The sequence below is a fragment of the Schistocerca serialis genome, chromosome 9 (genome assembly GCF_023864345.2).
Source record: "Schistocerca serialis cubense isolate TAMUIC-IGC-003099 chromosome 9, iqSchSeri2.2, whole genome shotgun sequence".
Taxonomy (NCBI): domain Eukaryota; kingdom Metazoa; phylum Arthropoda; class Insecta; order Orthoptera; family Acrididae; genus Schistocerca; species Schistocerca serialis.
Genome location: NC_064646.1, coordinates 500,219,826 through 500,239,779, shown reverse-complemented (window position 1 = coordinate 500,239,779; position 19,954 = coordinate 500,219,826). Strand labels below are relative to the sequence as shown.

Here is a 19,954-nt window from a genome sequence, read left to right as displayed (position 1 = left end):
TGTATATGTCACGGTGAAAATAATATAAGTAAAATATAGTACTCGCAGTGCTCACAGGTTTCTTTTACTATTGTAACACACCACACGTATAGTCTCATATATTGAGAACAAATATGGCGCCTGGAAACTATTAGTTGCAAGCATCGTATAGCAGAAGAGAAACATTATGACAAAGTACAGAGAATATACATCATAACATTATTATTAGAAAATAACTTTTTAAAGACTATGAAGATCTTTGTATTGAGGTGTTGAATACATGTTTCAGGTGATATATAAATCCTATTTTATCAAGTTTATATAGCTTGAACATCATACTCGGTTATATAATCAGGTGAAATGTTGCAAACGTAAAGAACAATAATTATGTTCGCTATTTATTTACATAGTTAACGCCCACATTGGCCCTGAACTCAATGGGACTGAACATCTGAGGTCATCACTCCCCTAGAACTTAGAACTACTTAAACCTAACTAACCTAAGGACATCACACACATCCATACTCAAGGCAGGACGCGAACCTGCGACCGTAGCAGTCGCACGGTTCCGGACTGAAGCGGCCAGAACCTCTCGGCCACCACCGCGGTCAACGCCCATATTGGAACACTAAAATCATACATAATACAAGAGTCTACAATGATATAGTTTAGGTCTTAGCAGTCAGTAGTTTCTTCGTTCCCCATAATTTCTTCATTCGCTGTGATCTGGCTGTTAGTTCTTCTGCAGATATGACATACGTCTTCCGTTCTGATGGTTTGAATGTCAGCCATGTATATTTGTTCTTCAGAACGAGTTTCTCTTCTCTATGTTGAATTTGGTGTGTGGTGATGTTCAATTCATCCAGATCGCTTTGTATTTCTTTAAACCAGATGTTTTTTGTTTTACTGTTCCAGAAGTAGTCAAAAAGTTGCTTCAGGATTCTAGTATTTTGGTAGGCGAGATACGTGACCGAAAAATGCAATCCTTCTTTTCCGCATTGTGTCAATAATGGATTTTTTTTTATACACTACTGAATTGGGCAAAAGTCTCCACTACCTATTAACTTTTTTACTGATAATTGTTCGGAGTACTCTTCTATCAACTTTCTGCAATTTGTCGGTTGTTGCTTTTGTTTGAATAGTGTTTCTCTTGCATATGTTGCTCCCGGTTTAATGTCGGAGGAGTAATGTCGAAATTTAGCATTTATTGAGAGAGGTTGGCCACGTGGTTCTCTGTGCTTGCTGTAGTTTTAATGTTCTACTATCTATTGATGCTTTTTCATTAGCATTCCAGGTAATAGTCTCACCAAGATATTTAAACTTTTTTATTACTGCAATTGTTTCATCATTATGGAGTATGATATGGGATATGTCAACTGGGAAGCTGGGCTTCAATTCTGTTTTCTCAAACGAAATTTGCAAGTCATCCTTTGCCGCTAATCGTTCTAGTTGTTTTGTCTGTACCTTTGCTTCATCAATATTGTTTGCTAACAGCGCCAAGTCATCTGCAAATGCATGGCAGTTAAGTTGAATCTTTCTTCCAATCTTAACAGATGGTGGGCATATCTTGTTCCATTCACTCATGATTTTCTCCAGCACAGAATTCAACAATAATAGAAACAATCCATCGTCTTGTCGAAGGCCAGTATGAATCTCAAAAGGTTCAGAGAATTCATTTCTGAACCTTACTGTAGCTTTGCTATTTCGAAGGGTGACTGTAACGAGGTTGACAAGTTTCTGATGTAAACCAAATTCTTTAAAAACTGACAGTAGAGATTCACGATGGGTACTATCTTAGGCTTTTTTAAAATCGACAAAGGTGATCACTATCTTCTTGTTCCTGACCCTTTGATGTTTCATTATCCATCTGAGACTAATAATTTGATCAGGACAGCTTCGTCCTGGACGAAAGCCTCCTTGATATTCGCGTAGTTCACCATGACGCTGCCCATGAATTCTGGAATATATAACCTTGGAAAATATTTTGTAAGTAATATCCAGCAGGATATACCTCTATAATTATTTGGATTCGATCTATCTCCTTTTTTGTGTAATGCATTGATTATTGCAAGATTCCATTTCTCTGATAACTTCTCAGTATTCCAAATGTCAGAAAGATGTTTGTGTAAATTCTGAATAGTTTGTACATTTGCATATTTCCAAAGTTCTGCCACTAGTTGGTACTCACCTGCTGCTTTATAATTCCGAAGTGAGGGAGGACTCGAACCTCCGGCGGGAGGGGCCGCGCAATCCGTTACATGGCGCCCTTAGACCGCGCGGCCACTCTGCGCGGCAGGCTGCATTTACATGTTGCTCTATCAGATGGCGTTACTTCGGTGCTTGAGCGAAGGTCGTAATAGTCTTTTGCAAAATCAGGACAAAATTGGGTCTTGGCGGAATATTGGGACAAGAAGCTCCATAATGTTGGCGGTCCCGATATATCGGGACGGATGGCAACCCTATGTATTGAGCGTAATAAAAAAATCACGGATGGAAGAATAACTCCAGCCACTTGTATGGTATAATGCACCATCGAAGAAGTTTTAGGTACTTGATAATAGTCTTACAGCGAAATTAACCATCATAGAACGAATAACGAAAAAAGTCGCAACTGTGGTCGGGCGGCATTGTTGTTGTTGTTGTGGCCTTCAGTCCTGAGACTGGTTTGATGCAGCTCTCCATGCTACTCTATCCTGTGCAAGCTGCTTCATCTCCCAGTACGTACTGCAGCCTACATCCTTCTGAATCTGCTTAATGTATTCATCTCTTGGTCTCCCTCTACGATTTTTACCCTCCACGCTGCCCTCCAATACTAAATTGGTGATCCCTTGATGCCTCAGAACATGTCCTACCAACCGATTCCTTCTTCTAGTCAAGTTGTGCCACAGACTCCTCCCCAATTCTGTTCAATACCTTCTCATTAGTTATGTGATCTACCCATCTAAGCTTCAGCGTTCTTCAGTAGCATCACATTTCGAAAGCTTCTATTCTCTTTTTGTCCAAACTACTTATCGTCCATGTTTCACTTTCATATATTGCTACACTCCATACAAATACTTTCAGAAACGACTTCCTGACACTTAAATCTATACTCGATGTTAACAAATTTCTCTTCTTCAGAAATGCTTTCCTTGCCATCGCCAGCCTACATTTTATATCCTCTCTACTTCGACCATCATCATTCATTTTAAATAATTACTATTAAAAATGCATTCAAAAGTAATATCATTCATTTTGCTCCCCAAATAGTAAAACTCCTTTACTACTTTAAGTGTCTGATTTCCTAATCTAATTCCCTCAGCATCACTCGACTTAATTCGATTACATTCTATTATCCTCGTTTTGCTTTTGTTGATGTTCATCTTATATCCTCCTTCCAAGACACTGTCCATTCCATTCAACTGCTCTTCCAAGTCCTTTGCTGTCTCTGACAGAATTACAATGTCATCGGCGAACCTTAAAGTTTTTATCTCTTCTCCATGGATTTTAATTCCTACTCCGATTTTTTCTTTTGTTTCCTTTACTGCTTGCTCAATATACAGATTGAATAACATTGGGGAGAGGCTACAGGGCATTATATCTTCTAAATGTGCCTTTTTTTCATTTTTGAGAACAATGACAGTATTAAGAGAGATTTGCGCGAAGGAAGCCTAGAACAACGATACGGCGGAATCGGTTACTCGCTTTGCTGAGCTTTTTTCTCAGCTTGCAGCTTTTCCCGTTCGCGTGTTTGCGGCCGGGTTGTCGTGCAGACAATCCATTCGCCTCGCCGCACACGTAACGTGTTTGCTGTGTCCGCGAGACAATGGTGCACCCACCGTTCTGTTACGTGTGACACGGTCGTGCCTTACGACCCAGGCGGCCCGCTGTCTAGACTATTCGTTCGAGTAAGCAGCGCCATTCGAATGCGTTGCCGTGCTCTAAAAGGTCGCTCGATTCCTCATTTCCCTGTTGATACTTGATTTTTCCTGCTTGCTGCATCGCGCAAAATGTACATCGTCTTCTTTGGCTTGCACTGTAATGCTCAGAATGGCTCTGAGCACTATGGGACTTAACTTCTGAGGTCATCAGTCCCCTAGAACTACTTAAACCTAACTAACCTAAGGACATCACAAACATCCATGCCCGAGGCAGGATTCGAACCTGCGACCGTAGCGGTCGCGCGGTTGCAAACTGTAGCACCTAGAACCGCTCGGCCACCCCGGCCGGCACTGTAATGTCGCTTCGGCACACAGGGTTAGCAGGCTTATTAACGGATTTAGCGTGGTTGATTTAAGGGTGGCCGGAATTCCCTCGCTTTCGCCAGCACCCCTCCCTCTCTGCTGGAAAGAATGCGTGGACCCCATTTGTCTGCGAGCAGTGTTATTCATGTGAGTGAGCGGAAGTTTACTAAAGATTTTCGAATCGTGTAGCTCAAGTTCGATTTGGGTACCAGTGCAGTATGCACATAGTGGGGCGCGGAAAACCGCCTATGACGCACATTCGCCGGCCCGGGTGGCCGAGCGGTTCTAGGCGATGCAGTCTGGAACTGCGCGACCACTACGGTCGCAGGTTCGAATCCTGTCTCGGGCATGGAAGTGTGTGATGTTCTTAGGTTAGTTAGGTTTAAGTAGTTCTAAGTTGTAGGGGACCGAAGACCTCAGAAGTTAAGTCCCATAGTACTCAGAGCCATTTGAACGTTTTTTTTTTTTTTTTTTTTTTTTTTTTTTTTTTTTTTTTTTTTACGCACATTCAGGCTTACCGCACGGTAGTAGACCGTTCGTCATTAACCCACCGGGCGCATTCGACCCGGTAGCGGTGTACCTCCCCGGCCCGGTAGCGGCATGCTAACACGCATGGCAATCATGGCTGGTCGCATAGGATGTAGATAAGACGATCAATCGATGCGAAGAAGTCTAGTTTTTTGTTTTTCCATTACACTTTTTGTAACTTCAACTTTTCACACTGTGCGCTTATCGGCATTGTGGCTAGAGAATAATAATGTAATTAAATTCACTGACATGAAAGGAATGTATTAGTGGGTTGAATTTAGGTGAAGAGGCAGTGGAATGAAATTGTATCAGTACAAAACGCTCTGGTATACGGAACGCAGTAACTTATTAAACGTATAGAGACCACGACTCGAACTTGGACTTCCTATTTATGGCGAGCGGTCACCCAACAGTCGGGTTGTCCCAGCACGCCTCCTGCCACGAATCAAACTTTCCTGTCGTGTGCGTGTCAGCCTATCATTTCATTCCCATTCTAGCCTTGACAACCTACACTGAGGCTGGGTTCCACAAGAAACTGAAGACATCGGTACCCTTTGTTGATCTGTCAGCAGCGTATGATACTGTGCTGCTACATGGGCTACTGCTGAAGGTAGAAAAGGATGTCCCGAGTAAGAAACAGACCATACTCGTGGGAAGTGTGTCGGCCAACCGTTACTTCAAGATTAGCATTGGACAAAAATAGTCTTTTACCATAAAAATGGGCTTCCCCAAGTATCCGTCCTAGCACTTTCGCTCTTCAACCTATATACCAATGACATGACAAACACAACTACCAAATAGTTTTGCTACGCCGATAACCTTGGCATAACCTTACAAAGCAGCACTCTCGAGGAAGGAGAAAATGTATTGTCTATAGACTTAGAAAGTCTCAACACATATTAGAAAGCATGGAGACTACAACCAAATGCAGCCGAGACAGAAGTCTGCGTGTTCCACTTAAACAACAGAATGGCAAAGCAACAACTCAATGTGAGGTTGTGTCAACAGAGGATTAAACACAATTTTGAGCCTAAATACCTTGGGTGTCACACTCGATCGATTGTTAACACACAAAAAGCACCTGGAAAGAACTAGCCAAACGCCAAAGACTTGAAATAACATCATAAAGAAACTGGCTGGCACAGTCCGGGGTGCTGAAGCTTCCGCTCTACGCACTGTAGCTTCGACAGTAGTATAGCCAGCAGCTGAATATTTTGCCCCACTATGGCAACACAGTGCTCACACAAGAAAACTACACATCCATCTGAATAAAACAATGAGAATTATTACGGGTACACAAAAATCCACATCATCCATAACGTTCCCTCACCTGAATTGCGACGTGGCCTAAGAAAGAAACAAGTTTGACCTTGAAGAAGAGTGGTGCAGGAGATGGAATACTGCAACAGTAAAACATCAATGTGTTAAATATCCATATGCCAGTCTACCAGGATTTGACCTGAAGAGAAGTGAGTGGACACGATTGAAGAGGGTAAGAACCGGTCACGCCAGGTGCGATGCTGTGATGCACGAGTGCGGACTCCGGGATTCTCCAGCCTGTGATCGTAACAGACTGCCGGGACCATTCAGTGATTTTATTAATGCTGCTCCCTCTGCTATCAAATGGCTTCATTCATCAGATATCGAATTTTGATTAAATGTATCTGTTTGAATTAATCAGTCCTAATTTTACAGGTTGAATGTCCTCCTCTTAGTATTATTGAATTTGAACGTATTAGCTCCCTGCCTAAAGCCTTAAATCTCTAATTGTAAACAGTATATATTTCTCAATATTTGCTAGTGTCGCCATATGACAAATTAATAAAATTCTCGCCACTACATACATTGCATTTGAACTCAATGCATTTAATCCATTTCGTATATGGTATACGATAAGGCTACTCCAACTTCTCGTATAGCATAACGCACAGTGCGTTAGCTTGTGAGACAACGGGGTCTCCTAGAAGGAATGCTCAGTATTGAGAGATGTGATAGGAACGATCATTTGAAGCAGAAAACTGCAGATGGACGTGTGCAATGTTCCGAATGCTTTCCGATATAGAACACATTAACACGTTGACAGGTCCAATGATTTTACAAGAACGAATTAGGGGACAGAATTTCTTGGATTTTTTTTTTTTGCAAAATTGGTTTGAAGACGTTCCTTAGTTCACACGGACTACACTGTAATTCAAGCATGACGGCGACGTTCCACATTTTAGCAGACGTGTCAGGCAACATCTCAATCACGCTTACACTGGTCGCTTGATTGGTCGCTGTAGCTCTCATCATTAAGGACCGTGCAAAGGCACTCAGACAAGCAACGCAGCACGTTCTCGCAAGAGTACACAAATAAACTGAAGTTAACTGTCTGAACTCAAATCTCTTGATATGGGCAAGTCTTCAGGTCCAGATTGTATACCGATTGGGTTCCTTTCAGATTACGCTGATACAATAGCTCCCTACTTAGCAATCATATACAACCGCTCGCTCACCGACAGATCTGTACCTGCAGATTGGAAAATTGCGCAGGTCGCACCAGTGTTTAAGAAGGGTGGTAGGAGTAATCCATCGAACTACAGACCGATATCATTGACATCGGTTTGCAGTAGGGTTTTGGAGCATACACTGTATTCAAACATTATGAATCACCTCGAAGGGAACGATCTATTGATACGTAATCAGCATGGTTTCAGAAAACATCGTTCTTGTGCAACGCAGCTAGCTCTTTATTCGCACGAAGTAATGGCCGCTATCGACAGGGGATCTCAGATTGATTCGGTATTTCTGGATTCCCGGAAAGCTTTTGACACCGTTCCTCACAAGCGACTTCTAATCACGCTGCGGGCCTACGGGGTATCGTCTCAGTTGTGCGACTGGATTCGTGATTTCCTGTCAGGAAGGTCGCAGTTCGTAGTAATAGACGGCAAATCATCGAGTAAAACTGAAGTGATACCAGGTGTTCCCCAGGGAAGCGTCCTGGGACCTCTGCTGTTCCTGATCTATATAAATGACCTGGGTGACAATCTGAGCAGTTCTCCTAGGTTGTTCGCAGATGATGCTGTAATTTACCGTCTAGTAAGGTCATCCGAAGACCAGTATCAGTTGCAAAGCGATTTAGAAAAGATTGCTGTATGGTGTGGCAGGTGGCAGTTGACGCTAAATAACGACAAGTGTGAGGTGATCCACATGAGTCCCAAAAGAAATCCGTTGGAATTCGATTACACGATAAATAGTGCAATTCTCAAGGCTGTCAATTCAACTAAGTACCTGGGTGTAAAAATTACGAACAACTTCAGTTGGAAAGACCACATAGATAATATTGTGGGGAAGGCGAGCCAAAGGTTGCGTTTCATTGACAGGACACTTAGAAGATGCAACAGGTCCAGTAAAGAGACAGCTTACACTACACTCGTTCGTCCTCTGTTAGAATATTGCTGCGCGGTGTGGGATCCTTACCAGGTGGGATTCACGGAGGACATCGAAAGGGTGCAAAAAAGGGCAGCTCGTTTTGTATTATCACGTAATAGGGGAGAGAGTGTGGCAGATATGATACGCGAGTTGGGATCGAAGTCATTAAAGCAAAGACGTTTTTCGTCGCGGCGAGATCTATTTACGAAATTTCAGTCACCAACTTTCTCTTCCGAATGCGAAAATATTTTGTTGAGCCCAACCTCCATAGGTAGGAATGATCATCAAAATAAAATAAGAAAAATCAGAGCTCGAATAGAAAGGGTTAGGTGTTCGTTTTTCCCGCTCGCTATTCGGGAGTGGAATGGTAGAGTGATTGTGTGATTTTGGTTCGATGAACGAACCCTCTTCCAAACACTTAAATGTGAATTGCAGAGTAATCATGTAGATGTAGATATTCTAACGTTCATTACGAACTGCACAGCAGCTGTAATCAGATATGTACGGTAACGCTTAGGGGTGAATGTTTTTTGAATGGATGCTTCGTAAAACGCATGTTATAATGTTTACTAACAGTTGTACATTTGTAAACCTGACAATATACTGAGTAATTCAGAAGAAAAATAGCAATGTATATTAAATCCGTTCTATTTCGGAAACCATTTGTAATAAGCCACATGTGCAGACGAAGTTTTTCCTTGAAATCATCGTTCATGTCGTGTCCTTGACGAGTGACCATTCCTTCTGAGACACCCTGTATGCGATACGGATATTCGACAATATGAGGCATATAGAAAGGCTTTGTCAGGTATACTACGTAAGGTAGACAAAGTATCGAAGCCATGTTTGATGGATTATTGTATTGCGGGTTTTTTTTTTATTTTTACCAAAATGGTATACTCGTGAAATGGTCGTACGGGAAAATCCCCACTTCATCGCTACCATGGAGATACTGTGTCCCATCGCTCGTGCACCGACAGCAACACCACGTTCAAACTCATTTAAATCTTGATAACCTGCCATTGTAGCAACAGTAACCGATATAACGCCCGCCCGGTTAGCCGTGCGGTCTAATGCACTGCTTTCCGGGCGGGAAGGCGTGCCGATCCCCGGCGCGAATCCGCCGGGTAGATCAGGGTCCACTCGGGGTCGAACCGCACAGTAACCCTGGGTTCTGTGTGGGGCGGCGGTGGGGTGAGTGGACTGCTGTAACCTGTTGTGGGGTTGTGCACCACTGAGGGCTACGGCGGGGACGAAGCCTCTCCGTCGTTTCTAGGTCCCCAGTTCCATACAATACAATACAACCGATCTAACAACTGCGCCAGACACTAGTTGTCTTATCTAGGCGTTGCCGACCGTAGCCCCGTATTCTGCCTGGTCACGTATCCCTGTATTTGAATACGCATGCGTATAGCAGTTTGGAAACTTGTGGTAAGTTCCCAGGGGACGAAAATGCTGAGGTGACTGGTCCCCATATACCAGTTTCTTTGGCGCCTCTGTGTATAAAAGTTAGGCAAGGTACTGAAGCGATTTTTGAGGTTTTTTAATTTTACCATTTTATTGAGGAAATTGTGTTTTCTAGTGCTGTATGGTAAATCTGTATTGTTTTATTTATTTTTCCTACAACATCCCTGTGGTTCGCGTTACAGATCAACAGTTTCCGGATAAAACTTGACTTAAACAGTGGTAATCGTATTTTCTCTATAAATACTGTTTGTTTTTATGTAACGACGAGAGGATAAGTATGTAGAACAAAAATGTTCCGTAGGTTAGACGGCTCTTTATACATCCACATTTAGTTTCCAGATGGTTCAGCGCTTCCGATTTTCAGGGGAATCTAGTGAGACACTGACTGCATATGCCAACAAAGCGATCAAAATAAGGTAACGCCAGATAGATATGGGACACACATGACATACAGTTACCGCAAAGTACAACCTTAACTGACGAAAGTTACAATAGTGTACGCATATTTGCTGTCGTCTACAGTAGTTTTACAAGTCTACACGTGGTACTCTGAACTCCAGAGGGGAAAGCACTTTGTACAGAGACCATGCGCAATCTCGTAATGAATTTATGAAACATTTTCTCCGTGAGGTGGCACTTGAAGCAAATCCGAGGAGATCCTACAGAGTACCAGGAACACAGTGGCTCGTAAACTGCGTTTCGTTAAAAAAAAAATCGCACTTAAAATGCTTGACATTCCTAGGCTTCAAATATAGTGTGTGTATTTATAATATTCAACCCACGTCATTTATTTTTTTCTCTTTCCGGCTTGTGCAGACTTTTGACTGTGCAGGGGATCTGCGGTCCCACGCCGTCCGCAGGGTGGATGCTCCTCTGTATTGGGCTTTGTCTTAGCTGCGGTATTTACGGACGGAAACGAGTGCCGACCTCGGTGGATTTGCGTGGCGCTGTGCCGTTTCCTGTGGTAGCGAGAAAGTGAAGGCGGCCGCGAGTAGAGCGAGGTCACTTCCTGCGGCGGCAGCGAGACGCGAATTCCACGCGCGTGCCTCGCCAGCCAGCGGAGACGCACGGGAACAGTTAGGCTGCGACGGGAGTGCAGCCGCGGCGAGAGGGGAACGCCGGAGGATGTAGGGCAGAGGGGGCGCTGCCGCCGTACCTGGCTGCTCGCTGCGAGTACAGCTGGCTGCCGTTTCTGCGATGCTGGTCGCCATGGAGCGGGCGTGCAGCAAACGTCAAAGTGGCTTGAAGCGTACCACGTGCTCGGACACGCTAGTCATTAGCATTCCAGCGCAGCCACACCAACTGTGTGGTAATCATTCTCTGCAAAGGGTTTCCAGCATGGTCAGTGTTCGAGGATGTGACAGGAAGATCAATCGAAGCGGAAGTGTGCAGTAAACATGAGCTCTGAAATGCGTACCTACAGAACTATGAGCACTTCTTCGTTTTCGATACTGTGTATGTAACTGATCTGCTCTACTGCAAAGTCTTTACTTTCTATATTTTGGGAGGAGGCAGTATGGTCCAAAACAAGAGAAAGGTGTACAGTAAACATGGTCTCTAAAATCTTCTATCAGGTGATCAAAAAGTCAGTATAAATTTGAAAACTTAATAAACCACGGAATAATGCAGATAGGTAAAAATTGATACACATGCTTGCAATGACATGGGGTTTTATTAGAACAAAAAAAAACAAAGTTCACAAAATTTCCGACACATGACGCTGGACAGCAAAACGTCAGTACTGCTACCGTGACGGGTGAGAGGTACGCCGATATGTTACAGAATCACATCATCCCCAGCCTGGCCGATAAACACCTGCTGGAACGTACGATGTTTATGCAGGATGGCGCTCCACACCATATTGCTAGACGCGTGAAAGATCTCTTGCGCGCGTCGTTTGGTGATGATCGTGTGCTCAGCCGCCACTTCCGTCATGCTTGGCCTCCCAGGTCCCCAGACAGTCCGTGCGATTATTGGCTTTGGGGTTACCTGAAGTCGCAAGTGTATCGTGATCGACCGACATCTCTAGGGATGCTGAAAGACAACATCCGACGCCAATGCCTCACCATAACTCCGGACATGCTTTACACTGCTGTTCACAACATTATTCATCGACTATAGCTATTGTTGAGGAATGATGGTGAACATATTGAGCATTTCCTGTAAAGAACATAACTTTGCTTTGTCTTACTTTGTTATGCTAATTATTGCTATTCTGATCAGAAGAAGCGCCATCTGTCGGACATTTTTTGAACATTTGTATTTTTTGGTTCTAATAAAACCCCATGTCATTCCAAGCATGTATGTCAATTTTTACCTCTCTATCTACATCATTCCGTGATTTATTCAGTTTTCAAATTTATACTGACTTTTTGATCACCCTGTACTTTTCCAATTTAAACCGAATTTCAAAATCATGTCCATCATTGAAGAAGCAGCAATATCCAAGCTTTGAAGTCCAGGTCTTAATTGGTTTTTGAAGTCTGAATTTTTAATCCAATTTTAATGGTACTTTTGAAAAGCAATTTTCGGTACTAACACCTAGACTTTCACATTCCAGATTCTTTAGATACATCCACAAGGCGTAGTTCAACAGTTCTGTGCATTCATTTTATGAGAAACTATTAATTTACGTTCTGTATTTCTTTCTAGTTTCAAATTTAAACTTTGTTTAATTATCGGTGCATAAATGTGATAATAAAATAGACAAACTAAATTTTCGGTAATATCAGTGCATAGAAGTCCGCAAATACCTGAAGACTACTTTCTGCAAAAAATTTCATTGACACTAGTTAATATTTAGCTTAAAAAGTTAGCATTGAACTTAGAAAAACAAACTTCTAATAAAATTTTAAGTGAATGCTAGTACAAGACACATACCAATTGAAATTCACCAGCACTATATGTTTTTACTTTCTCCTTCTTCTTGTTGTAACGTGTTCGTGGAGCCTTTTTCTTGAATTTATCCTTCCCCAGGCAGCATCTTTTGGATTGCTTGACCTGTCGTTGATTTCTAGAGAAGCACAGTTTCTTCTGGGAGGGTGATAAACGAGTGCTGTGACTCCTATTTTCTTCAGTCTTCAATCATCCCATATTCAACTGACAAATAGCTTCTATAAGACACAAAATTTTTTTCTCCCCCAGACCAAATTACAGTATGCAAACTTTCATTTGCATTTTGTTTGTTGCCATCAGTGCATCTTGCCAGTGATGCATCACATGAGAGTCTGATGCACAGGTATTATCCTGACTACATTGTGTGCCGTGGCTCCACGTGGAGTCCGTATTTCAAATATTTCTTAGACGTACTTGTAATTCGATTGCAGCCAAATCGTTTTGATTTCTAAGAGCAAACACTCCAAATATGTGAAATAGCCATTGAAGTTTTTTTTTTTTTTTAAAAGTGAAGTTTTAGTATAAAGTCTCCTCGTTAGAGCTATGAGCAGTTCTTCAGTAGAAGAGATGTGTTTCACAGTAACGAAAATGAACAAGCCTGCAATTGGAGAGTTTTGTTTCACAATATCGAAGTTGACGAAGTCCTCATAGGTCTTAAAGCGTTCATATTAGAGTATATGCACTCCGTCTTCAGGCTACGAGTGGCCTACCGGGACCATCCGACCGCCGTGTCATCCTCAAGGAGGATGCGGATAGGAGGGGCGTGGGATCAGCACACCGCTCTCCCGGTCGTTATGATGGTATTCTTGAGCGAAGCCGCTACTATTCGGTCGACTAGCTCCTCAATTGGTATCACGAGGCTGAGTGCACCCCGAAAAATGGCAACAGCGCATGGCGGCCTGGATGGTCACCCATCCAAGTGCCGACCATACCCGACAGCGCTTAACTTCGGTGATCTCACGGGAACCGGTGTATCCACTGCGGCAAGACCGTTGCCTCCTAGAACTAAGAACTAGTTAAACCTAACTAACCTAAGGACATCACACACATCCATGCCCGGGGCAGGATTCGAACCTGCGACCGTAGCAGTCTCGCGGTTCCAGACTGACGCGCCTAGAACCGCTCGGCCACCACGGCCGGCGTGTATCGCTATTCCATCAGTTTCATTGAACCCATACACGAAGTGCATATCGGCCAGCCATTCGCCAGTAAACCTTCGCCAGTAAACCTGTGCATACTGCTGAGTACAACTGACAATGCCGGAAACACAAATGGGAGAAGCAACTGAGTAGTAGTGAGGACGCAGAGCGGTTGGTTGGTTGTTTTGGGGAAGGAGACATCGAGGTCATCGGTCTCATCGGATTAGGGAAGGATGGGGAAGGAAATCGGCCGTGCCCTTTAAAAGGAACCATCCCGGCATTTGCCTGGAGCGATTTAGGGAAATAACGGAAAACCTAAATCAAGATGGCCGGACGCGGGATTGAACCACCGTCCACCCGAATGCGAGTCCAGTGTCTAACCACTGCGCCACCTCGCTCGGTTCACGCAGAGCGGGACTACTGTACTGCCGTCAGCAGCAGGCGCCGTGGCCGAATGGAACAAGTTTGTTGAGAAACAAGACATTTCCCTGAACAACTTCAGAAAGTTTGTCGGAGGAGTTTTGGATGTCGTGTACCCCGCAGAGCGCTGGCGGTTATCGCGTGAATAGTACGGAGATTTTGTCGGTAGGACCTGCGGTGGTCTTTCAGTGTGGTGGCAGTCACGACTGTGTGAGGCCGTAGACGCAGCAGGCGCCGCCGGGCACAGCATCGCGAGATTATCCCGCCCCAGCTTTAGCGGGCACATCCGGCCGGCTCCCACGTGCAGAGGGGCCGACGCGAAGCTGCACGTGAGGTGAAGGGCCAGCTGACGTCCCGCCTCCTGTCGGCACGTGGGCCGGCTAGCTGCAGCCGGCGCGACAGAAAGGGCCGGACGGTGTGTCGGCGTCGGTAGGGCAACAAAAGACCACGGAGCTGCACTGAAACCCCTATGGTGCCATCACAGGATTAGCAGTCCCCCGATGGGTACCAACCTATCAGTCACGAGCCCGGGAGGTAATCTGGTAACGCGTCATCATCTATGAAACTGAGAAGCCAGGGCCCAGTGGTCCACACGGACGTCGAATCTCCTCTGTGTCTATAAAATACCGTCCCCCTGTGACCGAACCTGCTGCTATTGTACGAAGTGGAGTTTCGCATTCATCGTGGCGCTCTCCTGCTACCAGTAACTCAGTGTACACCCAAATTTGCAACTTCTAGCACGATTTTGTGTAGTATCGCGATGTTGTTGTTGTGGCCTTCAGTCCTGAGACTGGTTTGATGCAGCTCTCCATGCTACTCTATCCTGTGCAAGCTTCTTCATCTCCCAGTAACTACTGCGACCTACATCCTTCTGAATCTGCTTAGTGTATTCATCTCTTAGTCTCCCTCTACCATTTTTACCCTCCAGAACATGTCCTACCAACCGATCCCTTCACCTAGTCAAGTTGCGCCACAAACTTCCTCGCCAATCCTATTCAATACCTCCTCATTAGTTATGTGATCTACCCATCTAATTTTCAGCATTCTTCTGTAGCACCACATTTCGAAAGCTCCTATTCTCTTCTTGTCCAAACTACACTCCTGGAAATTGAAATAAGAACACCGTGAATTCATTGTCCCAGGAAGGGGAAACTTTATTGACACATTCCTGGGGTCAGATACATCACATGATCACACTGACAGAACCACAGGCACATAGACACAGGCAACAGAGCATGCACAATGTCGGCACTAGTACAGTGTATATCCACCTTTCGCAGCAATGCAGGCTGCTATTCTCCCATGGAGACGATCGTAGAGATGCTGGATGTAGTCCTGTGGAACGGCTTGCCATGCCATTTCCACCTGGCGCCTCAGTTGGACCAGCGTTCGTGCTGGACGTGCAGACTGCGTGAGACGACGCTTCATCCAGTCCCAAACATGCTCAATGGGGGACAGATCCGGAGATCTTGCTGGCCAGGGTAGTTGACTTACACCTTCTAGAGCACGTTGGGTGGCACGGGATACATGCGGACGTGCATTGTCCTGTTGGAACAGCAAGTTCCCTTGCCGGTCTAGGAATGGTAGAACGATGGGTTCGATGACGGTTTGGATGTACCGTGCACTATTCAGTGTCCCCTCGACGATCACCAGTGGTGTACGGCCAGTGTAGGAGATCGTTCCCCACACCATGATGCCGGGTGTTGGCCCTGTCTGCCTCGGTCGTATGCAGTCCTGATTGTGGCGCTCACCTGCACGGCGCCAAACACGCATACGACCATCATTGGCACCAAGGCAGAAGCGACTCTCATCGCTGAAGACGACACGTCTCCATTCGTCCCTCCATTCACGCCTGTCGCGACACCACTGGAGGCGGGCTGCACGATGTTGGGGCGTGAGCGGAAGACGGCCTAACGGTGTGCGGGACCGTAGCCCAGCTTCATGGAGACGGTTGCGAATGGTCCTCGACGATACCCCAGGAGCAACAGTGTCCCTAATTTGCTGGGAAGTGGCGGTGCGGTCCCCTACGGCACTGCGTAGGATCCTACGGTCTTGGCGTGCATCCGTGCGTCGCTGCGGTCCGGTCCCAGGTCGACGGGCACGTGCACCTTCCGCCGACCACTGGCGACAACATCGATGTACTGTGGAGACCTCACGCCCCACGTGTTGAGCAATTCGGCGGTACGTCCACCCGGCCTCCCGCATGCCCACTATACGCCCTCGCTCAAAGTCCGTCAACTGCACATACGGTTCACGTCCAAGCTGTCGCGGCATGCTACCAGTGTTAAAGACTGCGATGGAGCTCCGTATGCCACGGCAAACTGGCTGACACTGACGGCGGCGGTGCACAAATGCTGCGCAGCTAGCGCCATTCGACGGCCAACACCGCGGTTCCTGGTGTGTCCGCTGTGCCGTGCGTGTGATCATTGCATGTACAGCCCTCTCGCAGTGTCCGGAGCAAGTATGGTGGGTCTGACACACCGGTGTCAATGTGTTCTTTTTTCCATTTCCAGGGGTGTATTTATCGTCCATGTTTCACTTCTATACATGGCTACACTCTATGCAAATACGTTCAGAAACGACTTCCTAACACTTAAATCTACACTCGATGTTAAGAAATTTCTCTTCTTCAGAAACGCTTTTCTTGCCATTGCCAGCCTACATTTTATATCCTCTCTACTTCGACCATCATCAGTTATTTTGCTCTCCAAATAGCAAAACTCCTTTACTACTTTAAGTGTCTCATTTCCTAATCTAATTTCCTCAGCATCACCCGACTTAATTCGACTACATTCCATTATCCTCCTTTCAAGACACAGTCCATTCCGTTCAAGTGCTCTTCCAAGTCCTTTGCTGTCTCTGACAGAATTACAATGTCATCAGCGAACCTCAACGTTTTTACTTCTTCTCCATGGATTTTAATACCTACTCCGAATTTTTCCTTTGTTTCCTTTACTACTTGCTCAATATACAGATTGAATAACATCGGGGAGAGGCTACAAACCTGTCTCACTCCCTTCCCAACCACTGCCTCCCTTTTATGCCCCTCGACTCTTATAACTGCCATCTGGTTTCTGTACAAATTGTAAATAGCCTTTTGCTCCCTATATTTTACCCCTGCCACCTTCAGAAATTGAAAGAGAGTATTCCAGTCAACATTGTCAAAAGCTTTCTCTAAGTCTACAAATGCTAGAAACGTAGGTTTGCCTTTCCTTAATCTGGCTTCTAAGATAATTCGTAGGGTCAGTATTGCCTCACGTGTGCCAACATTTCTACGGAATCCAAACTGATCTTCCCCGATGGCGGTTTCTACTAGTTTTTCCATTCGTCTGTAAAGAATTCGCGTTAGTATTTTGCAGCTGTGACTTATTAAACTGATAGTTCGGTAATTTTCACATCTGTCAACACCTGCTTGCTTTGGGATTGGAGTTATTATATTCTTCTTGAAGTCTGAGGGTATTTCGCCTGTGTGATATATCTTGCTCACCAGATGTTAGAGTATTGTCAGAGCCAGTATCGCGATAATCATCATCATTTGCAATCCAAATCATCTCCAGAATCGCCCATTGCACCGAACAGGGATGCATCTGACAGTATTATCGCGGTCCACTCCCCTCGCCCCCATTCACCATATCGATACACCTACGCAACCTTTAACGCCTCAGGTGGGAGTCACTGGATTCCGCAACACTCAATACGGACTGCCAGTCGTGTGGGACCCCGCAGCACTGGCAAAGTACAGAGCAGGCAGTCCGAGGGTGCCCGAGCCGTGACACTGTTGGTAGAAACATTTAGTTCCCAGCAAGTTACGAACATTCAGAAAGCTCAGTGCCTCGGGAAATATGCCATCAAATCTGAGCTGTACAGCACCTTGAATTAAAGCGGAGGTGTCGTGACGTGCAAAGATCAGGTGGACATTCCCAAGGGGCAATCGTGAAGAGGGTGGATGGGGATCTTGTAAATCCGACTCGTTTATAACCCACTGCGCTGTTTCAAATGCCAGGGCTTTTGGCGCAGTACTCTTGGGTGCAAGGAAAAGGCCACTTATGTCAAATGTGGCAAGGCTACCCATGAAGGAGTCACGGGTTCATCTGTGTTGAAGTGTGTGGTTCCTCAGGGGCTCACGTTATCTGGAATCAGGAGTGCGTTGTATATCTGGAAAAATGGAAGATACAGGAGATCAAAATAACTAAGCATATCTCATATGGTGAGGCCAAAAAGGCTATGCAGCCCTAGGCGCTGCAGTCCGGAACCGCGGGACTGCTGCGGTCGCAGGTTGAATCCTGCCTCGGGCATGGATGTGTGTGATGTCCTTAGGGTAGTTAGGTTTAAGTAGTTCTAAGTTCTAGGGGACTGATGACCTAAGATGTTAAGTCTAATAGTGCTCAGAGCCATTTGAACCATTTGCTATGCAGCCCCCCTGACGTTCGCTACCTGCTTTGCGTCTGTTCTTGAACAGTCAGTCCTAAAACCGATGCTGTTACACAAACGGAGGTAGTCGGTGTCAGGACTAGTACCTGCGTCTGTCAGTGCTCTTATTTCGCTGCTGTTATTTCGAAGCTTATAGCTCCTCCCAGAAAATCGGGCAGAGATCTCTGCTCCTGCAAATCTTCAGCCCGCGCCACCGTCCAGTTCTGCTACTGCCTACCACATCCACAGTTATGGCTCCAAAGCCCACCCAGGGCAAAATATCATCTACCACTGATAGAACCGGTAAGTCAACTATCTGACGATGTCAAAGTCATCCTGTCTAATGTATTATCTAGCCCCAAGGTTGAACCTCAACACATGGCACACATGGCAGACTCTTTTCCCAGGTGGAAAGACATGGTGAAAGTGCAACCTCCGTGATAAATGGCTCCCATCCTCCAGTGGAACGTTAATGGCTTCAGGACTCATGTGAATCCACATGAGTCCTGCACAGTAACAACCCCTGCGCTTCTGTTTGTAGGAAACGCATTTAAAGCGTATGACACCCCTATACTACATTACCATAAACTCTGTCACAAGGATGACTAGACTGGAGAAAGTGCGAATGGAGGAGTTTGTCAGTAACATCCACCACTCCTCTGATCTGCACCTGGCCACCACTGACCTGCAAGCAGTTGCAGCTGAAATTCACGTGTGTTGGAGGATCACTGTTTGCTCGCTGTATTAACCTCCACAACGTTCTGAGGCTCTCACAGACCTTGTGCAAGAACTCCCCTGACCATTTCTCCTACTGGGAGACTTCAATGCCCATGAAGTCTTGTGGGGCTTGACCTCTCCCTGCCCTCGGCGTCGTGTTTTGGACACCCTGACGACATGTCACGATTTGTGTGTGTCCTCAATACAGACAGGTACTGCCACTTTTCCCTTTCTGCTCTCCAGCCCTCGCAGACTCAGGGCAAAGTTATTGACGACCTTCAATTCAGTGACCACTTCCCACTCTGCATTCACCTACTGGAAGGAGGACTGCTTGAACAGAAGCCACCGAAATGGATGGTCAACAGGGCTAAATAATCCTGTTGAGCCAGCTGGCTGTGTTTGAACATTGCGGCTGCATCCAGGAATGGGTGGACCACATTACACAAGTGACCACATCACACCAGTGGGAAAAGTCCTGAGATCACCTAAGGAGGCAGCTGTTTCTTGGTGGACTGGTGAGTGCCGCTCAGCAGTACGGTACAGGCTTGCGGCTCTTCGACCGTTTAAACACCGCCTAGCAGCCAACAACTTCGTATCCTTCGGGGTCATCAGAGGCAAGGCTAGAAGCGTAGGTAAGAAGAGCAAGAAAAATTCCTGGACGCCAGCCGTTCCACTTGTTATACAAACGTATGGGAAGCCATAAGGAGGGTTTCCGGTAAACACAGTCGTTTACCAGTATCAGCAGTGCTGAAACACGGCTGCCTC

The 19,954-nt window shown here is 45.5% G+C and overlaps 1 protein-coding gene and 1 pseudogene across 4 annotated transcripts in view; one reads left to right on the top strand and one right to left on the bottom strand.

Moving 5' to 3' along the window:
* LOC126419062 (uncharacterized) overlaps positions 1–19,954 on the top strand; it is a 1,102,766-nt gene that overhangs the window by 815,363 nt on the left and 267,449 nt on the right. The window lies entirely within an intron of this gene.
* LOC126420062 (5S ribosomal RNA) lies at positions 13,383–13,500 on the bottom strand (annotated as a pseudogene).